The sequence below is a fragment of the Quercus lobata genome, chromosome 10, assembly GCF_001633185.2.
Source record: "Quercus lobata isolate SW786 chromosome 10, ValleyOak3.0 Primary Assembly, whole genome shotgun sequence".
Taxonomy (NCBI): Eukaryota; Viridiplantae; Streptophyta; class Magnoliopsida; order Fagales; family Fagaceae; genus Quercus; species Quercus lobata.
Genome location: NC_044913.1, coordinates 35571256 through 35584918, shown reverse-complemented (window position 1 = coordinate 35584918; position 13663 = coordinate 35571256).

Sequence of the window (13663 nt, the reverse complement as noted above, 5' to 3'; positions counted from 1 at the left end):
AGAGGCGGAGTCGGAGGAGGTTGATGGGCCATATGTGAATCGAGGCAGGTTTGAGCGTGGGTATGGGAATAGAGAAGCAAGGATGGGTAAGCCTAGGAGGGATAATGATTTAGGAAACATAAAGATTAAGATCCCATCTTCTTAAGGTAAAAATGATCTTGAAGTTTATTTGGAGTGGGAAACTAAAATGGAGATGGTGTTTGATTGTCACAACTATTCAGAGATAAAGAAGGTTAAGTTGACTGCAATTGAATTTACTGATTATGCCATTGTTTGGTGGGATCAATTATTGATTAATAGGAGGAGGAATAGAGAACCACCCGTGGACACTTGGAAGGAGATGAAAATGCTTATGAGGAGGCATTTTGTACCCAATCACTATTATAGGGGATTGTATCAAAAGTTGCAGAGGTTAACTCAAGGTTCCAAGAGTGTGGATGAGTATTACAAGGAGATGGAGGTAGCTATGATCCGGGCTAATGTAGAAGAGGACCGGGAAGCGACCATGGCTAGGTTCTTGCACGGTTTAAATCGTGAGATTGCGGATATAGTTGAGATGTAGCACTATGTTGAATTGACGGATATGGTGCATCAAGCCATAAAGGTGGAGGAACAATTCAAACGAAAGGGATTGGCTAGGAAGGGACAACTTATGGCTACCACCAGTCCATGGAAGACAACTCCAAAAAGGGACGAGCAGCTACAAAATAAGCCAAAATTTGAACCATCTAAGAGTGCCAACTCAAAGACCACTTTAGGTAACACCGAGGCTTCGAGTTCTAAAACACGTGATATTAAGTGTTTTAAATGTCAAGGGCGGGGACACATAGCCAACCAATGTGTAAACAAAAGGATGATGGTGATAAATGCTCAAGGAGAGCTTGAGTCGAAGAATGAGGAAGAAGTAGATGATGATGACATGCCATCTTTGGAGGATGCCGATGAAGAGCAAAATGCTGTGGTTGGATATTTATTGGTAGCAAGGCGAGTTCTCAATGTGCAGGTTAAGGAGGAAGAAAGTAATCAAAGGGAGAACTTGTTTCATACTCAGTGCTTTGTAAATAACAAAGTTTGCAGTGTCATTATCGATGGAGGGAGTTGCACAAACGTAGCCAGCACTTATTTGGTGGAAAAATTGGCTTTAACTACCTTGAAACATCCTCAACCTTACCGGCTTCAGTGGCTGAATGAATGTGGCGAAATCAAGGTGACAAGACAAGTGTTGGTGGCATTATCCATTGGCAAATATGAGGATGAGGTGATATGTGATGTGGTTCCCATGCATGCGTGCCATGTATTGTTGGGAAGACCATGGCAGTATGATCAGAAGGTTACATATGATGGATTCACAAATAAGTATTCTTTCATTCTTAAAGGGCAACCTATTACTCTTGTGCCATTAACTCCAAAACAAGTCAGGGAGGACCAATTGAAGTTACAAAAATCAAATGAAAAAGAAAAAAGGAAAAAAGAAAGGAAGGCCGAAATTGAAAAAAAAAAAAAAAAAAGAGTTTAAAAAAAAAGGAGAGAAAAATAGTGATCAGAGTGAAAAAGAAAGAGAGAGGGATTCAGCCATAATAAGAGCAAGAGAGGAAAAATTCAATTACATTGCAGAAAAAAGTGAGATCAAGAGAGCATTATTTTCGCACCAGCCCCTTATTGTACTCATGTACAAGAAGGCACTTTTATGTACTAATGATCTCGCCAGTGCATTACCGAGCAATATTGTTTCTCTTTTGCAGGAGTTTGAAGATGTCCTTCCCAAAGAGGTACCTCATGGTTTACCTCCGATTAGAGGGATTGAACATCAAATTGATTTCATACTTGGTGCATCAATTCCAAACCGACCTGTTTATAGAAGTAATCCCGAGGAGACCAAGGAACTTCAAAGGCAAGTAGGTGAATTATTGGAAAAGGGGTATGTGCGAGAAAGCATGAGTCCTTGTGCGGTTCTGGTGTTATTAGTTCCTAAGAAGGATGGAACATGGAGGATGTGTGTCGATTGCTGAGCCATCAACAACATAACGGTAAAATATCGTCATCCCATTCCTAGATTAGATGATATGCTGGATGAATTACATGGTTTTTGTGTCTTTACAAAAATTGATCTTAAGAGTGGATATCACTAGATTAGGATGAAGGAAGTTGATGAATGGAAAACTACTTTTAAGACTAAATATGGTTTATATGAGTGGGTAGTAATGCCTTTCGGTTTAACTAATGCTCCGAGCACATTTATGCGTTTGATGAACCATGTTTTGCGTGCATTTATTGGTAGATTTGTAGTTGTGTATTTTGATGATATCCTAATTTATATCAAAAATTTGGAAGAACATGTAATGCATTTGAAATCTGTTTTGGAAATTCTAGGAAAGAAAGGTTGTTTGCTAACCTCAAAAAGTGCACCTTTTGTACGGATAAGCTTGTGTTTCTTGGTTTTGTTGTTAGTAAAGGAGGAATTGAGGTGGACGAGGAAAAGATGAAGGCAATCCAAGAGTGGCCAACACCTACAACAATCAGCCAAGTGAGGAGTTTCCACGGCTTAGCTAGCTTCTATAGACGGTTTGTGCGTGATTTTAGTAGCTTAGCCGCTTCTCTCACTGAAGTCATCAAGAAAAATGTGTCGTTTAAGTGGGGGAAAGAACAAGAAAAGGCATTTAATCAACTCAAAGAAAAGTTAACTAATGCACCTTTGCTTGTTTTACCTAACTTTGCTAAAACTTTTGAAATTGAGTGTGACGCTTCAAGAATAGGTATTGGAGCTGTTTTGATGCAAGAAGGCCGTCCAGTTGCTTATTTTAGTGAAAAGTTGGGTGGGGCAGCCCTAAATTACCCCACTTATGATAAGGAGATGTATGCCTTGGTGAGGGCTTTGGAAAATTGGCAACACTATCTATGGCTAAAGGAATTTGTGATTCACACAGATTATGAATCTTTGAAGCATTTGAAAGGACAGCAAAGGTTGAACAAATGCCATCCCAAGTGGGTGGAATTCATTGAAACATTTCCTTATGTGATCAGATACAAGCAAGGTAAGGAAAATGTGGTGGCTGAAGCATTGTCCCGAAGGTATGCTTTACTTTCCATTTTAGTTACAAAAAAGCTTGGCTTTGAATACATTAAGGATCTGTATGCACAAGATTCTAATTTTTGTGATGTGTTCAATGCATGTGAAAAAGTAGCATTTGGTAAGTTTTATAGGCATGATGGATTTTTGTTTCGGGAAAATAAACTGTGTGCCTATGTGTTCTTTGCGTGAATTGCTTGTGAGAGAAGCTCATGGTGGTGGTTTGATGGGTCACTTTGGTGTAGCTAAGACTTTAGGAATTTTGCATGATCATTTTTTTTTGGCCTTATATGAAACGTGATGTGGAAAGAATCTGTGAGACATGTATCACGTGTAAACAAGCTAAGTCTAAGTTGAAATCCCATGGTTTGTACACCCCTTTGCCAATACCTAGTGAACCTTGGACTGATATTTCTATGGATTTTGTTTTAGGTTTACCTAGGACTAAGAGGGGGAGAGATTCAGTTTTTGTGGTGGTCGATAGATTTTCCAAGATGGCACACTTCATTGCATGTCACAAAACTAATGATGCATCACATATAGCTGATTTATTCTTCAAAGAAATTGTTAGGCTACATGGTATGCCTAGGACCATTGTTTCTGATAGGGATGCAAAGTTTTTGAGTTACTTTTGGAAAACTTTGTGGGGAAAGTTGGGCACCAAGTTGTTGTTTTCTAATACTTGTCATCCACAAACGGATGGTCAAACTGAGGTAGTAAATAGAACTTTGTCTTCCTTGTTGCGTGCTATCATTAAAAAGAACTTGAAAACCTGGGAAGATTGTTTGCCACATGTTGAATTTGCTTACAATAGAAGTATACATTCTGCATCTAAGTTTTCACCATTTGAAATGGTTTATGGTTTTAACCCATTGTCAGCTTTGGATTTAACTTCTTTACCTTTGAGTGAACGTGTGAACTTAGATGGCAAAAAGAAAGCAGAATTTGTAAAGATGATTCACGAAAAGGCACGGCTGAACATTGAAAGGAGGACTCAACAATATGTCCATCAAGCCAACAAAGGACGCAAGAAGGTAGTGTTTGAACCAGGAGATTGGGTTTGGTTGCACTTAAGGAAGGAAAGTTTTCCAGAGAAACGACATTCAAAACTCCTACCTCGGGGTGATGGACCATTTCAAGTAGTGGAGCGCATCAATGATAAAGCCTACAAGCTAGACTTACTCGGTGAGTATGGTGTTAGTGCAAGCTTTAATGTTGCTAATTTGTCTCCTTTTGATGTAGGTGATGATTTGAGGACAAATCCTTCTCAAGAGGGGGAGAATGATGCACACCAAGGAGATGGACATGCTGATTATACAAGTGGAAATGGAGTTGAACTTGCATAAGACCCTTTGTCATTTTCTAGTGGCCCAATTACAAGACTTAGAGCCAAACGTTTCAAGGAAGCACTAAATGGGCTAGTCCAAGAGAATTGGGCTGATTCTAAAAAGACCAAGATGGGCTCAAATAATAATCAAGGCTTAGTCTATGCCATCAAAGCAATTGAAGAGGCTAATGCATGCAAATTCGCAACTAGCATGGTCTGACCATAAAAGGGTGTGAATTTGTTAAGTTCCAAGGATATTAAATGGGAAGATGTCCTGGTAGCATCGTCTGACCATAAAAGGGTGTGAATTTGTTAAGTTCCAAGGATATTAAATGGGAAGATGTCTTGGTATTGGCTGGGCATGTTAATTCTAGTCCTTTAGCTATTTTGACTGCCTTTAGAAGTCCTAGAAAACTAAAAAAACATGGGAACTTGATTATATTAATTTTTGTGTTGTTTTTGAAGTTGTAATTATGACTTTTACCTATTCTTGTAGGGTTGTTCCAAGTATATATCTGGTAGTACGAATTTTAAAGAGGACATATTGGTATTCAGAAAATTATTCTCCTTGTAAGTCTTGTGATCCTCTTGGTTCTTAAAAGAACTCTTGAACTTATCAAGTTAATCTTGTGGCGTTCAAACAACCAAACTTATCACCTTTGATTCTTGAGAGATTCTTAGGAATTCTTGGTGTGGCGTTTCAATTCTATTGTAGTCTTGGTTTTCATCTGGTTAGGTGACGGGTCAAGGCTCAACAAATCTTGTCTACATGATCTTGGGGTTCCAAACCATCATTGTTATTGGGTTTCATCACAATTGTTGGTGAAGTTCATATCAAGGTAAGTCTTACGTGCCTTTCCAGACGAACCGGAAGCTATGGTGCCCCCTATAATTATGTCTCCTAGAGGTGGCTTGGGGTGCTCGTTATCCCTTATCGCAGCTTGCTTCTATGGTGGGTTTACCCTTTATTTGCTGACGAATCATTGTAGTTTTCCTTCTCTAATAAGGGCTTCAATTTTCTGCTTTAAGTCATAGCATTCAAACATGTCATGACTATGATCCCTATGAAAATAGCAATACTTGTCTCTAGACCTCTTGTTGGGATCTCCCTTCAACTTGCCAGGCCACATCTAGGTTGTATCGTCCTTGATCTGCATCAATACCTAATCAATTGGGGTAGTCAGTGGGGTGAATTTGGTGAACCTTCTAGTGGGGGGCTTGGAACACCTATCCTCCCGTTTATCTCCAGTCCTAGTCATCTTCCGTCCCCTGTCCTGCTGTGCCTCTTCTTGCCTTTCCCTCTTCTTGCATTTCTACTCTCAGGCCAATAGCGCTTCCTATGCGTTCATGTATTTAGTAGCCTGATAAAGTACATCTGACATGGTCTTTAGGTCGTTTTTGTATAAGGAGAATAAAAACTTCCCCTTCCACAGACCGTTGGTGAATGCAGCAATAAGTATCTTATCATCAGCTTCGTCTATCGAGAGGGCTTCCTCATTGAAGCAGGTTATGTAAGACATCAGCATCTTGTCCTCCCATTGTTTGATGCTCATCAGGCACGCAGTTAACTTCTTGTCTCTGTGCCCCCCAATAAAGTGCGAGGCAAACTACGTACCCAACTCCTTGAAGGTACCGATGGAGTTAGGCATCAATCTTCTGAACCACACCTTTGCGGGACCCTTCAGTGTAGTTGGGAAGGCTCGGCACATGATCTTATCTGCCACACCTTGTAAGTGCATAAGGGCTTTGAATGACTCCAAGTGATCCAAAGGAACCTTTAACCTATCATAGGCTTCTATCTACGGCATACGAATCTTTGCAGGAAGGGGGAACGAAATGGCGGGTGCTGTGAATGGCAAGTCCGTCCAATGACCAGCTCTTGAAGGTCGTTTGACACCTGCCACTGGGTGCACTACTGCTACTAGCTCCTCCCAACAGCCATGTGAGGGTCCTTTTTTTTGGACAGTGTCCAGGCCCAAGTTAAAGCAAGGACCCTAGGCTTTTGAGTTGTTATATAAAGGGACTAGGCTTGGTTCACCGCAACTAAATGGCCTGTTTGCAAAACCAAGTGGTGCACAGAGAAAATATCCTATAATACGTACATACTAGCAAGAATATATATGTATTGAACAACAAGAAACAGTAAAGGAACAATGTAATAAAGAGAGAAACAAATATATTGTTAAGGATCCTTAAAACACTATGAAATATTTCATTACTTTCTTTAGTTGTAAATCACAATGTACTCACTAAGACGTGTTACAAGGTTCAAATAAGCTCAAAAATTATAAACTTAGATGGCTATCTAAGCCTCTAAGACTTGCAAAGTTTGAATCCCTTTGAATCCAAGTTTGTTCTATAGTGGCTGTTTTGGGATACCAGGCGATATTTCTTTTTCTTTACTACTTTCTTTGAGTTTTTGACAGAGTTTTCTTAATGATTCTGTTCTGATTCACTATTGCTGAATGCCCCTTCAATGTTGGCTGTTTCTCCCTTTTATAGCGTCAATCTAAGGTTCTAGGGTACCACTGATTCCCCTCCTTTGCTCCCCTGGGTATTAGAGCCCACATTGTGCCAGCCACTTTGGTGACTGGTCCTTTCCTTGTTTCTCATAGTTTTCTTCTTTTGGTGTTATTTCCCTAAAAGCTTCTTGCTGACTTTCCATTTTGGGGTGTCCTTAGAGGGCTGACCTTCAATCTCTCTTCCCTCAAGGCTTTTAATCCTTACCTTTTTCAGACTCAGCTTTTTTTTGGCTATCCTTCTTTTGTCATTTTTCCTAGGTGAGCCGAATCCATTCTTGCCAGGTTAAAGGTTTTTCTAGCTACTTCTCTTTATAGTTCTTCTTTCTGGGTTGCCCGAGGTACTAACCCGTTGTTCATGAATTGTTATTCTCCAAGCCTTCTGTTTCCTTTTTTCATCACTAGGTGACTGAGAAGGACGTATTTGTCCTTCGTTCTTTGTGTTTCTTGGTGCTCTTTTTGAACTGACTCAATCTCATCCTAGCTGTGTTGCACGTTCCGAGGATCCCGAGCCCTTGGCAGCTTCTGGGTATCCTGGCCCAGTTCTTCCCACTAGACTTTCTTTGATTTTCTGATCTTGATGGGCTGGGCTTTTTCCTTTCTTCCCTCTGTTTCATAGGCCCTAAGGCCTGTCCTTTCATGGGTTCTGGGCTTCAAATCTTTCTTTTGATGGACTTAGGCCATCCTTTTCTCTTGTGGTGAGCTCAACCCTTTTATATGAGGTTCACCCACTATGCTTCTTCTTTTGGGCTTTGGTGTTATAACTTTTTAGATCTCAACATTTAGCCCCTCAAGCTCGTGGGTTGCCTGCAGCCCACGCATGAGTAAGTTAGAACTTTAATTCCTGTAGGACTTCCTTTTTCACTATTTTAATTAACTTTAGGGTTCCTTTTTTCTTTTTCTTTTTTTCTTTTTTTTTTCCCTTTAGACCTTTGACTTTCCTGCTACTTTTGGGCATCCTGGTCTTCTTTGCGTGTTGTATTTCTTTTTTTCTTTTCTTTTTTTCTTGTAACCCCCCTTTACACGAGACGTGGCAGTTGAATGTTTGGAGTAAAAAACTTCTTCTACCCATTTTCCACGTTCCCTGTAACTCCCATTAATAACTACCAATTAACTCTCTTCTTTAAAATTAAATTTTGGCAACTGACGCGCCTTTCCATACATCGTCTTCCCCAACTGCTCTTTGTACCATTATTACAGCCAATTCATATTTTCCTTTCACTTTCCATAGTCCTCTATTCCCAAGCTTATCTCCTTCTTTCCAATTTAGTTTGCTTCTCTGTTTTCTTCTTCTAGTCTTCGCTCTTTTGACTTCATATTTCCTAGTACTTGTGTTGTTCTATGACTTCTTCTTCCTCACAAAAAAGGAGGGAGCGTACTCCAAGTCCTTCCGAGGGTGAGAATTCTTCTAGGTCTGCTCAGGGCGACTAGCTTTCCCTTTACGAGACCTCTGGTACACCCTCAACCTCATTTTTCCTCTGGTGTCTCACAGTGAGGCCCCTCCTTCCCTTCATACCTGGGTGTTCTCTAATCAGTTTGGTTTTGCCAATTCCGCCCAGGTTCCAGATCCAAGAGAGGTTTTAGATCCAAGAGAGGTGGGGATCTCGAGAGGCGGCTCCTATTTTCTTTGACTTCGTTCCTAGGAAGATCACTGGCTAGCCCATATAAGTGGACAGGCAACTTTCTGATGGGGAATTTGTTGGTGTCTAGAGTGCGCCAGAATCCTAAAAGCAATGGCAATTTGCAGGAACCTTGAAGGTTTTAAAGACGCTAGGGCCTCAGGCACTTGGTACACCGTTGGTGCCCTTCCCTTCATACCTTCTTCTTTTCTATTGGTGAGCTTACGATCACCTTGGAGGACGTGATCAATAACTTCCTCCTCTCCGTGTTTAGAGATGAGAATCCTTTTGACATCAGTCTTTCTGATGAGGATCTCAAAGTGGAAGACAAATTATTCAGTTATTTTGGCAGGCATACTTCTTCTCCTGGTGGGAAATTGGCCAGAATGGGCAAGTGGGTTATAAATTTGTAGTGAGGAAAGGATAAGGCAGTCAGACGAGCTGGGTTCCTGGTGCTCTGGCTTAGTAAGTTTCTGTTCAGTGAGTTCCTGGGTACGGGATTAAGTCTGTTTTCTTCCCATTGGCAATCAAATTGGCCCAGGGTGCTCAGTATCCCCCAGCCCCCATGTTCTTAGGCCATGTTTACTCTCAATTGGATTAGCTTCATGGAGATGAGGTTAAAGGCGATTCTTGTTATGCTATCACTTCGTCCCTCCACTGTGCTATTCTCCAAGTATTCATGTGGGATTGTTCTCCTGTTACTTTAGCAAAATGTAGAAATTTGAAATTTGTGAAAGATAAATTCCAAGGATCTCCTGACGTAATCAAGGGTCTGTGTGGTAGTTCTACTGAGGGTCACCCCATCATTTTTCAGTGGGCTAGTTTGAAAGGTGGCGGCCTTAATTTGGTTGAGTTATTTGATCAGGCAGGGCACTTATGTTGGCTTTCACCCCGACAATTCAGCCCTGGGTTTGCCTATGACTCTATATTGGCTTCTTTTCTCAACTCTCCTAGAAATACGTTTGACTTGCGTCCTGGTGATGAAGGCAGTTTGGCCTACTTGGCTTATGATAGTCCTTCATGGCTTCCAATGCCCTCCTCAAGTGACCCCAGGTACACCCATTGCTCAGCACACTGGGTACTCCAGTAGTTTGGCTTTGATCAGGACATCCCACCAGTGTTTAAAGATATAGTACCTTTTATCCCTTCTCTAGACCCGTTCCTGAGGCTTCAGGCCTTCTCTTATTGGTCGTGGAGGGGTTCTCAATTTTTTGTGCCCAACTCCCTGAGGGGAGTCTTTGCTACTGCCAACAGGCGCCTGTCCCTCCCTATTGCTGGCATTGTATCTGTTGCCATAAGCAGCAAGACAGGATTTACGGAGTGGCATGCTTCTAAGGGTGGCTGGGTGTGTTATGCGCAGGACTTTTCGGAGACCTGGTCAGGGTGTGACCTTATTGTTGGTACCTCCTCTGGTGTGCCAATTAAGAGAAGGGTAGCAGAGGCAATTGGTGCTACCACTCTTGTAGACAAAGGTGCAGAGAAGAAGATCAAACAGGAAAAGGTTAAAAGAGCAGAGCTTGAAGAAAGTACAGAGGGTACTGAAACTAAGAAGAGGAAGACTGCAAGATCTCAGAAGCAGCTAGTAATTTCTGAGGAACCTGAGAGAGTGAGCTCTCTTACAGTTGAAAAGGAGGTTGGCAATCCCTCAATTCCAAGGAGTCGAGTGAAGACTAAGGTAAAGTCTTCTCTCTCTCAGGTTCTTGTGAGTTTTTCAACCCAGGGTTCTTTGGGGTCTTTTGATTTTGTACCCCAGTCCCCTTTAGGACCCTTTAGGCATACCTGTAGACGACAAAAGACCATTGGAGACTCTGTAGAGAGAGAGAGTGTGAAAGAGAGAGAGAGAGAAGGGAAAGGCCTTTTTCCTTCTTCTCTCTTTTATTTTATAATAGCTTATTATTGTTGTTGCAGTGTCTTTCCTTTTCTCTTTTAACTGATGAGTGGTTATTTCTTCCCTGTAGTCTAAACGCAAGTCAGACCCCAAGAGAGGCAGGAGTCAGTCGTCTGGTGATGATGTGGTTTGACCCTATTCGTGCCTTCTGTTGTTTGCTTCCAACCTTCTCTAGTGCCGTGTACTTATGCATTTTGTGATGTTCTGTCACTTTTTCTTTTCTTTTTTTTTTTTTTTTTTTTTTTTTTTTTTTTTTTTTTTTTTTTTTTTTGCAGGTAGAGGTACCTCCTCCCACTACTAGTGGGACTCTGATGGAAGAAGTGATTACAGCTCCTTCTGCTGTTTCCCTAGTCATGGAGGAAAATCCCCCTAGTGGTGGTGTGACTGAGGAGGTTGGGTAGTCAATGCAGGATGTCTAGCCCATTCTGCCTTCTGTTCCCCTGGCTGCTCAGTACCCTGAATCTTCCTAGCCTCCTATTTCCCAAGGTCCCCAGCTCGTGCAGACTTTCAGTCCTACCAAGACTGTGTCATTTGAACTTGTGACTGGACTTGTGTTAAGCAAAGAACCCTTGGGGGGCGCGTCTCCATCCATACAAGCAGGTGAGCTTTATTCGCCCCTTATAAATATGCTTAACATTTTCTCTTATATATATATATATATATATATATATATATATATATATATATATATATATTTAGAGCGCTCAGTGTCCTTACCTTCCTTTAGCCATTTTGCCAAGGTTTCCTCACTCTTTCTTCAACGTGCTATGTGTTCCTTCATAGAGTCTTCCAAGAAATCAGAAGAGCAAGAGGAGGGAGTTCTGCCACAGGGAGCTGATACTAGTTTTTTTTTTTCTTTTTTTCTTTACTTTTCTCGCCTTACATTTCTTCCTTGGTTCTTTCCCCATTTTTGAATTTTGTCTACTTTTGCAAGTGTTGGCACAGGTGCTAAGGCTCCTGAGGTAGTTATGGAATCTGCTCCTGACATCCAGGTTGCTAAAGCTCAGGCAGGGACCCCCCCAAACCATCCAAAGGATTGAAAGCTCTCTAATTCCTTCAAGTGGAGATACAACAATGGGGGAGGCTCTAGAGGTGACTGTTTTAGATCCTGGCTCAGGGCTTCCTACTTTCCTGACCTGTTTTGATCTTATGGAGTTCAACAACCTCCTTGCAAGCCATTTTTATCGCTTTGGGCCTCTTTATGATAACTTCCTATGTTTCTCTATGCCTATGGAGGGTCTGCCATTATTGGAAGGGCTGTTTAAGATCCAAGGAGACTTCAACAGTGGGTTTAGGGTAGGTGCATTTCTAAGCAATATTCTGATGGAGCTGCTATATGCTGTGCTGATCTCCTTGAGGGATTCCTCTCTTGACTCCTTATCTGAAAGAAAACTTTTGGAATGGAAGGGAGTGGTGCAGGATCTCATAGAAGCAAAGTTCAGTCTGTCCTTCTTGCTAGAGCATCTGCGTTCACTGGCCCATATGTTATTCCAGAGATAGGCTTCTCGGAGTCTAGATGCTGAAATTGTTGCTGTTAGGGAGGCTTTAGCTCGTGCTCAATAAGTTTTGCAGGACTTGAAGGTTAAAAGACAGCGAGTTCTCTCTTCCCCAGCTGTTCCTGTTATTTCTCCAAATAGCTCTCTGCTGGACGGCCTTATTCCTTAGCACCACCCTTTTTTTTTAGCTAGTTCAGATATATATATATATATATATATATATATATATTTCCAGACAATTTGGGCTGTATAAGTTCTATCTCTTTTTGTTCAACACTATTTCCCATTTTCTGTGACACAGATCTATATATATATATATTTAAAAGACTATTTCTAATGTGGATTTGTTCTTTTTTTCTTTTTCTTTTTCTTTTTTGCTGCCTTTCTCTTTTCTCTTTCTCTCTCTCTCTCTTTTTTTTTTTTTTTTTTTTTTTTTTTTGCACTGAGTTTTGGGCTATGATCCCTATAAGTTTTTTTGTAGGTCTTGGATCAAGTACCTTGGTGGTTGTTTTGTTGCCTAGGTACTAAACTGGGTACATTGGATGCTTTCTTTCTCTCTTTTTTAAAAAAAAAAATTCCTAGGTCATGAACCAGGCAGATCCCTTTTGTCAAGTACTGGGCTAGGTATCCCGGGCACTTACTCCTGCCCATGGTCCCAAGTCATGTACTTTAAACTAATTGTGGTGTGAGTCTTGGGTTATATGTCAAGATTTTTCTCTTGCATTGGCCCAGGTACCCTCCCAAATCTGCCCATATTTGAGCTTTGTAATATTTAATTTAGCTTGTAACTTAAAGGAAAATAAAAGTAAATTTTATTGAATCAAAGCAAAGTTCCATCTAAGGAACACAAAAGGGGTTGTCATAGATAGTAAGGATCATAGAATGTCCTTCTAGCATGGGTTCCTAAACAAAAGGTACTTTGAACAAAATTCATTATAAAAAGTAAAGAACGATGAAACACTTAACAGGTTGGAGAGTTGGCAAAAAGGTCTCAATGTACTGAGGTCTCTCCCTTTTCATGTGTAGTACTGTTTTAGCCACTTCCCATTTATGGGGTCTGTCAGGACTGTCCCATCTTCCTTTGTGAGGTAGTAATACCCCCTATCATGGGCTTTTCTGATGATGTAAGGTCCTTCCCAATTTGTAGCAAATTTAAAGGGTCTTGGGAGGTTTCTCTTTACATGCTTTGCTGTCCTCAACATCAGTTGCCCCTCAGTGAAGGCCCTTGGGTGTACAGTCTGTGCATATGCTTTAGCCATCCTCTGTTGGTACCTCTAACTTCTCCTTCTAGCTACTTCTCTTTCTTCCTCTAGCCCCTCCAAATCTGCCAACCTCCTTTCATTATTTGTGTCCTCAGTGTCCTCTTGGTTTTCTTCAAGCACTACACTTGGCGTAGGGACAACTAACTCCACGGGGCTGATGGCTTCTATCCCATAAACTAGGGAGAATGGTGAGAATCCAATGGTTGTCTTTATAGAGCTCCTACATGCCCAGAGTACATCTGCTAAGTGGTCACTCCATTTTCCCCCATACTTGTGTTTCATTTTTTTAAGGATCTTCGGCATCACCCTATTAGTGGCTTCAGCCTGACCATTTCCTTGTGGGTGGTATGGTGTAGACCTTCCATGCTTAATGTAATATGCTTCAGTCAGGTTCTTCATGTCTTTGTTTATGAACGGGGTCCCATTGTCACTAATCAGCCTCCTGGGGATCTCGAACCTTGTAATGATGTGTTCTCGAATGAAGT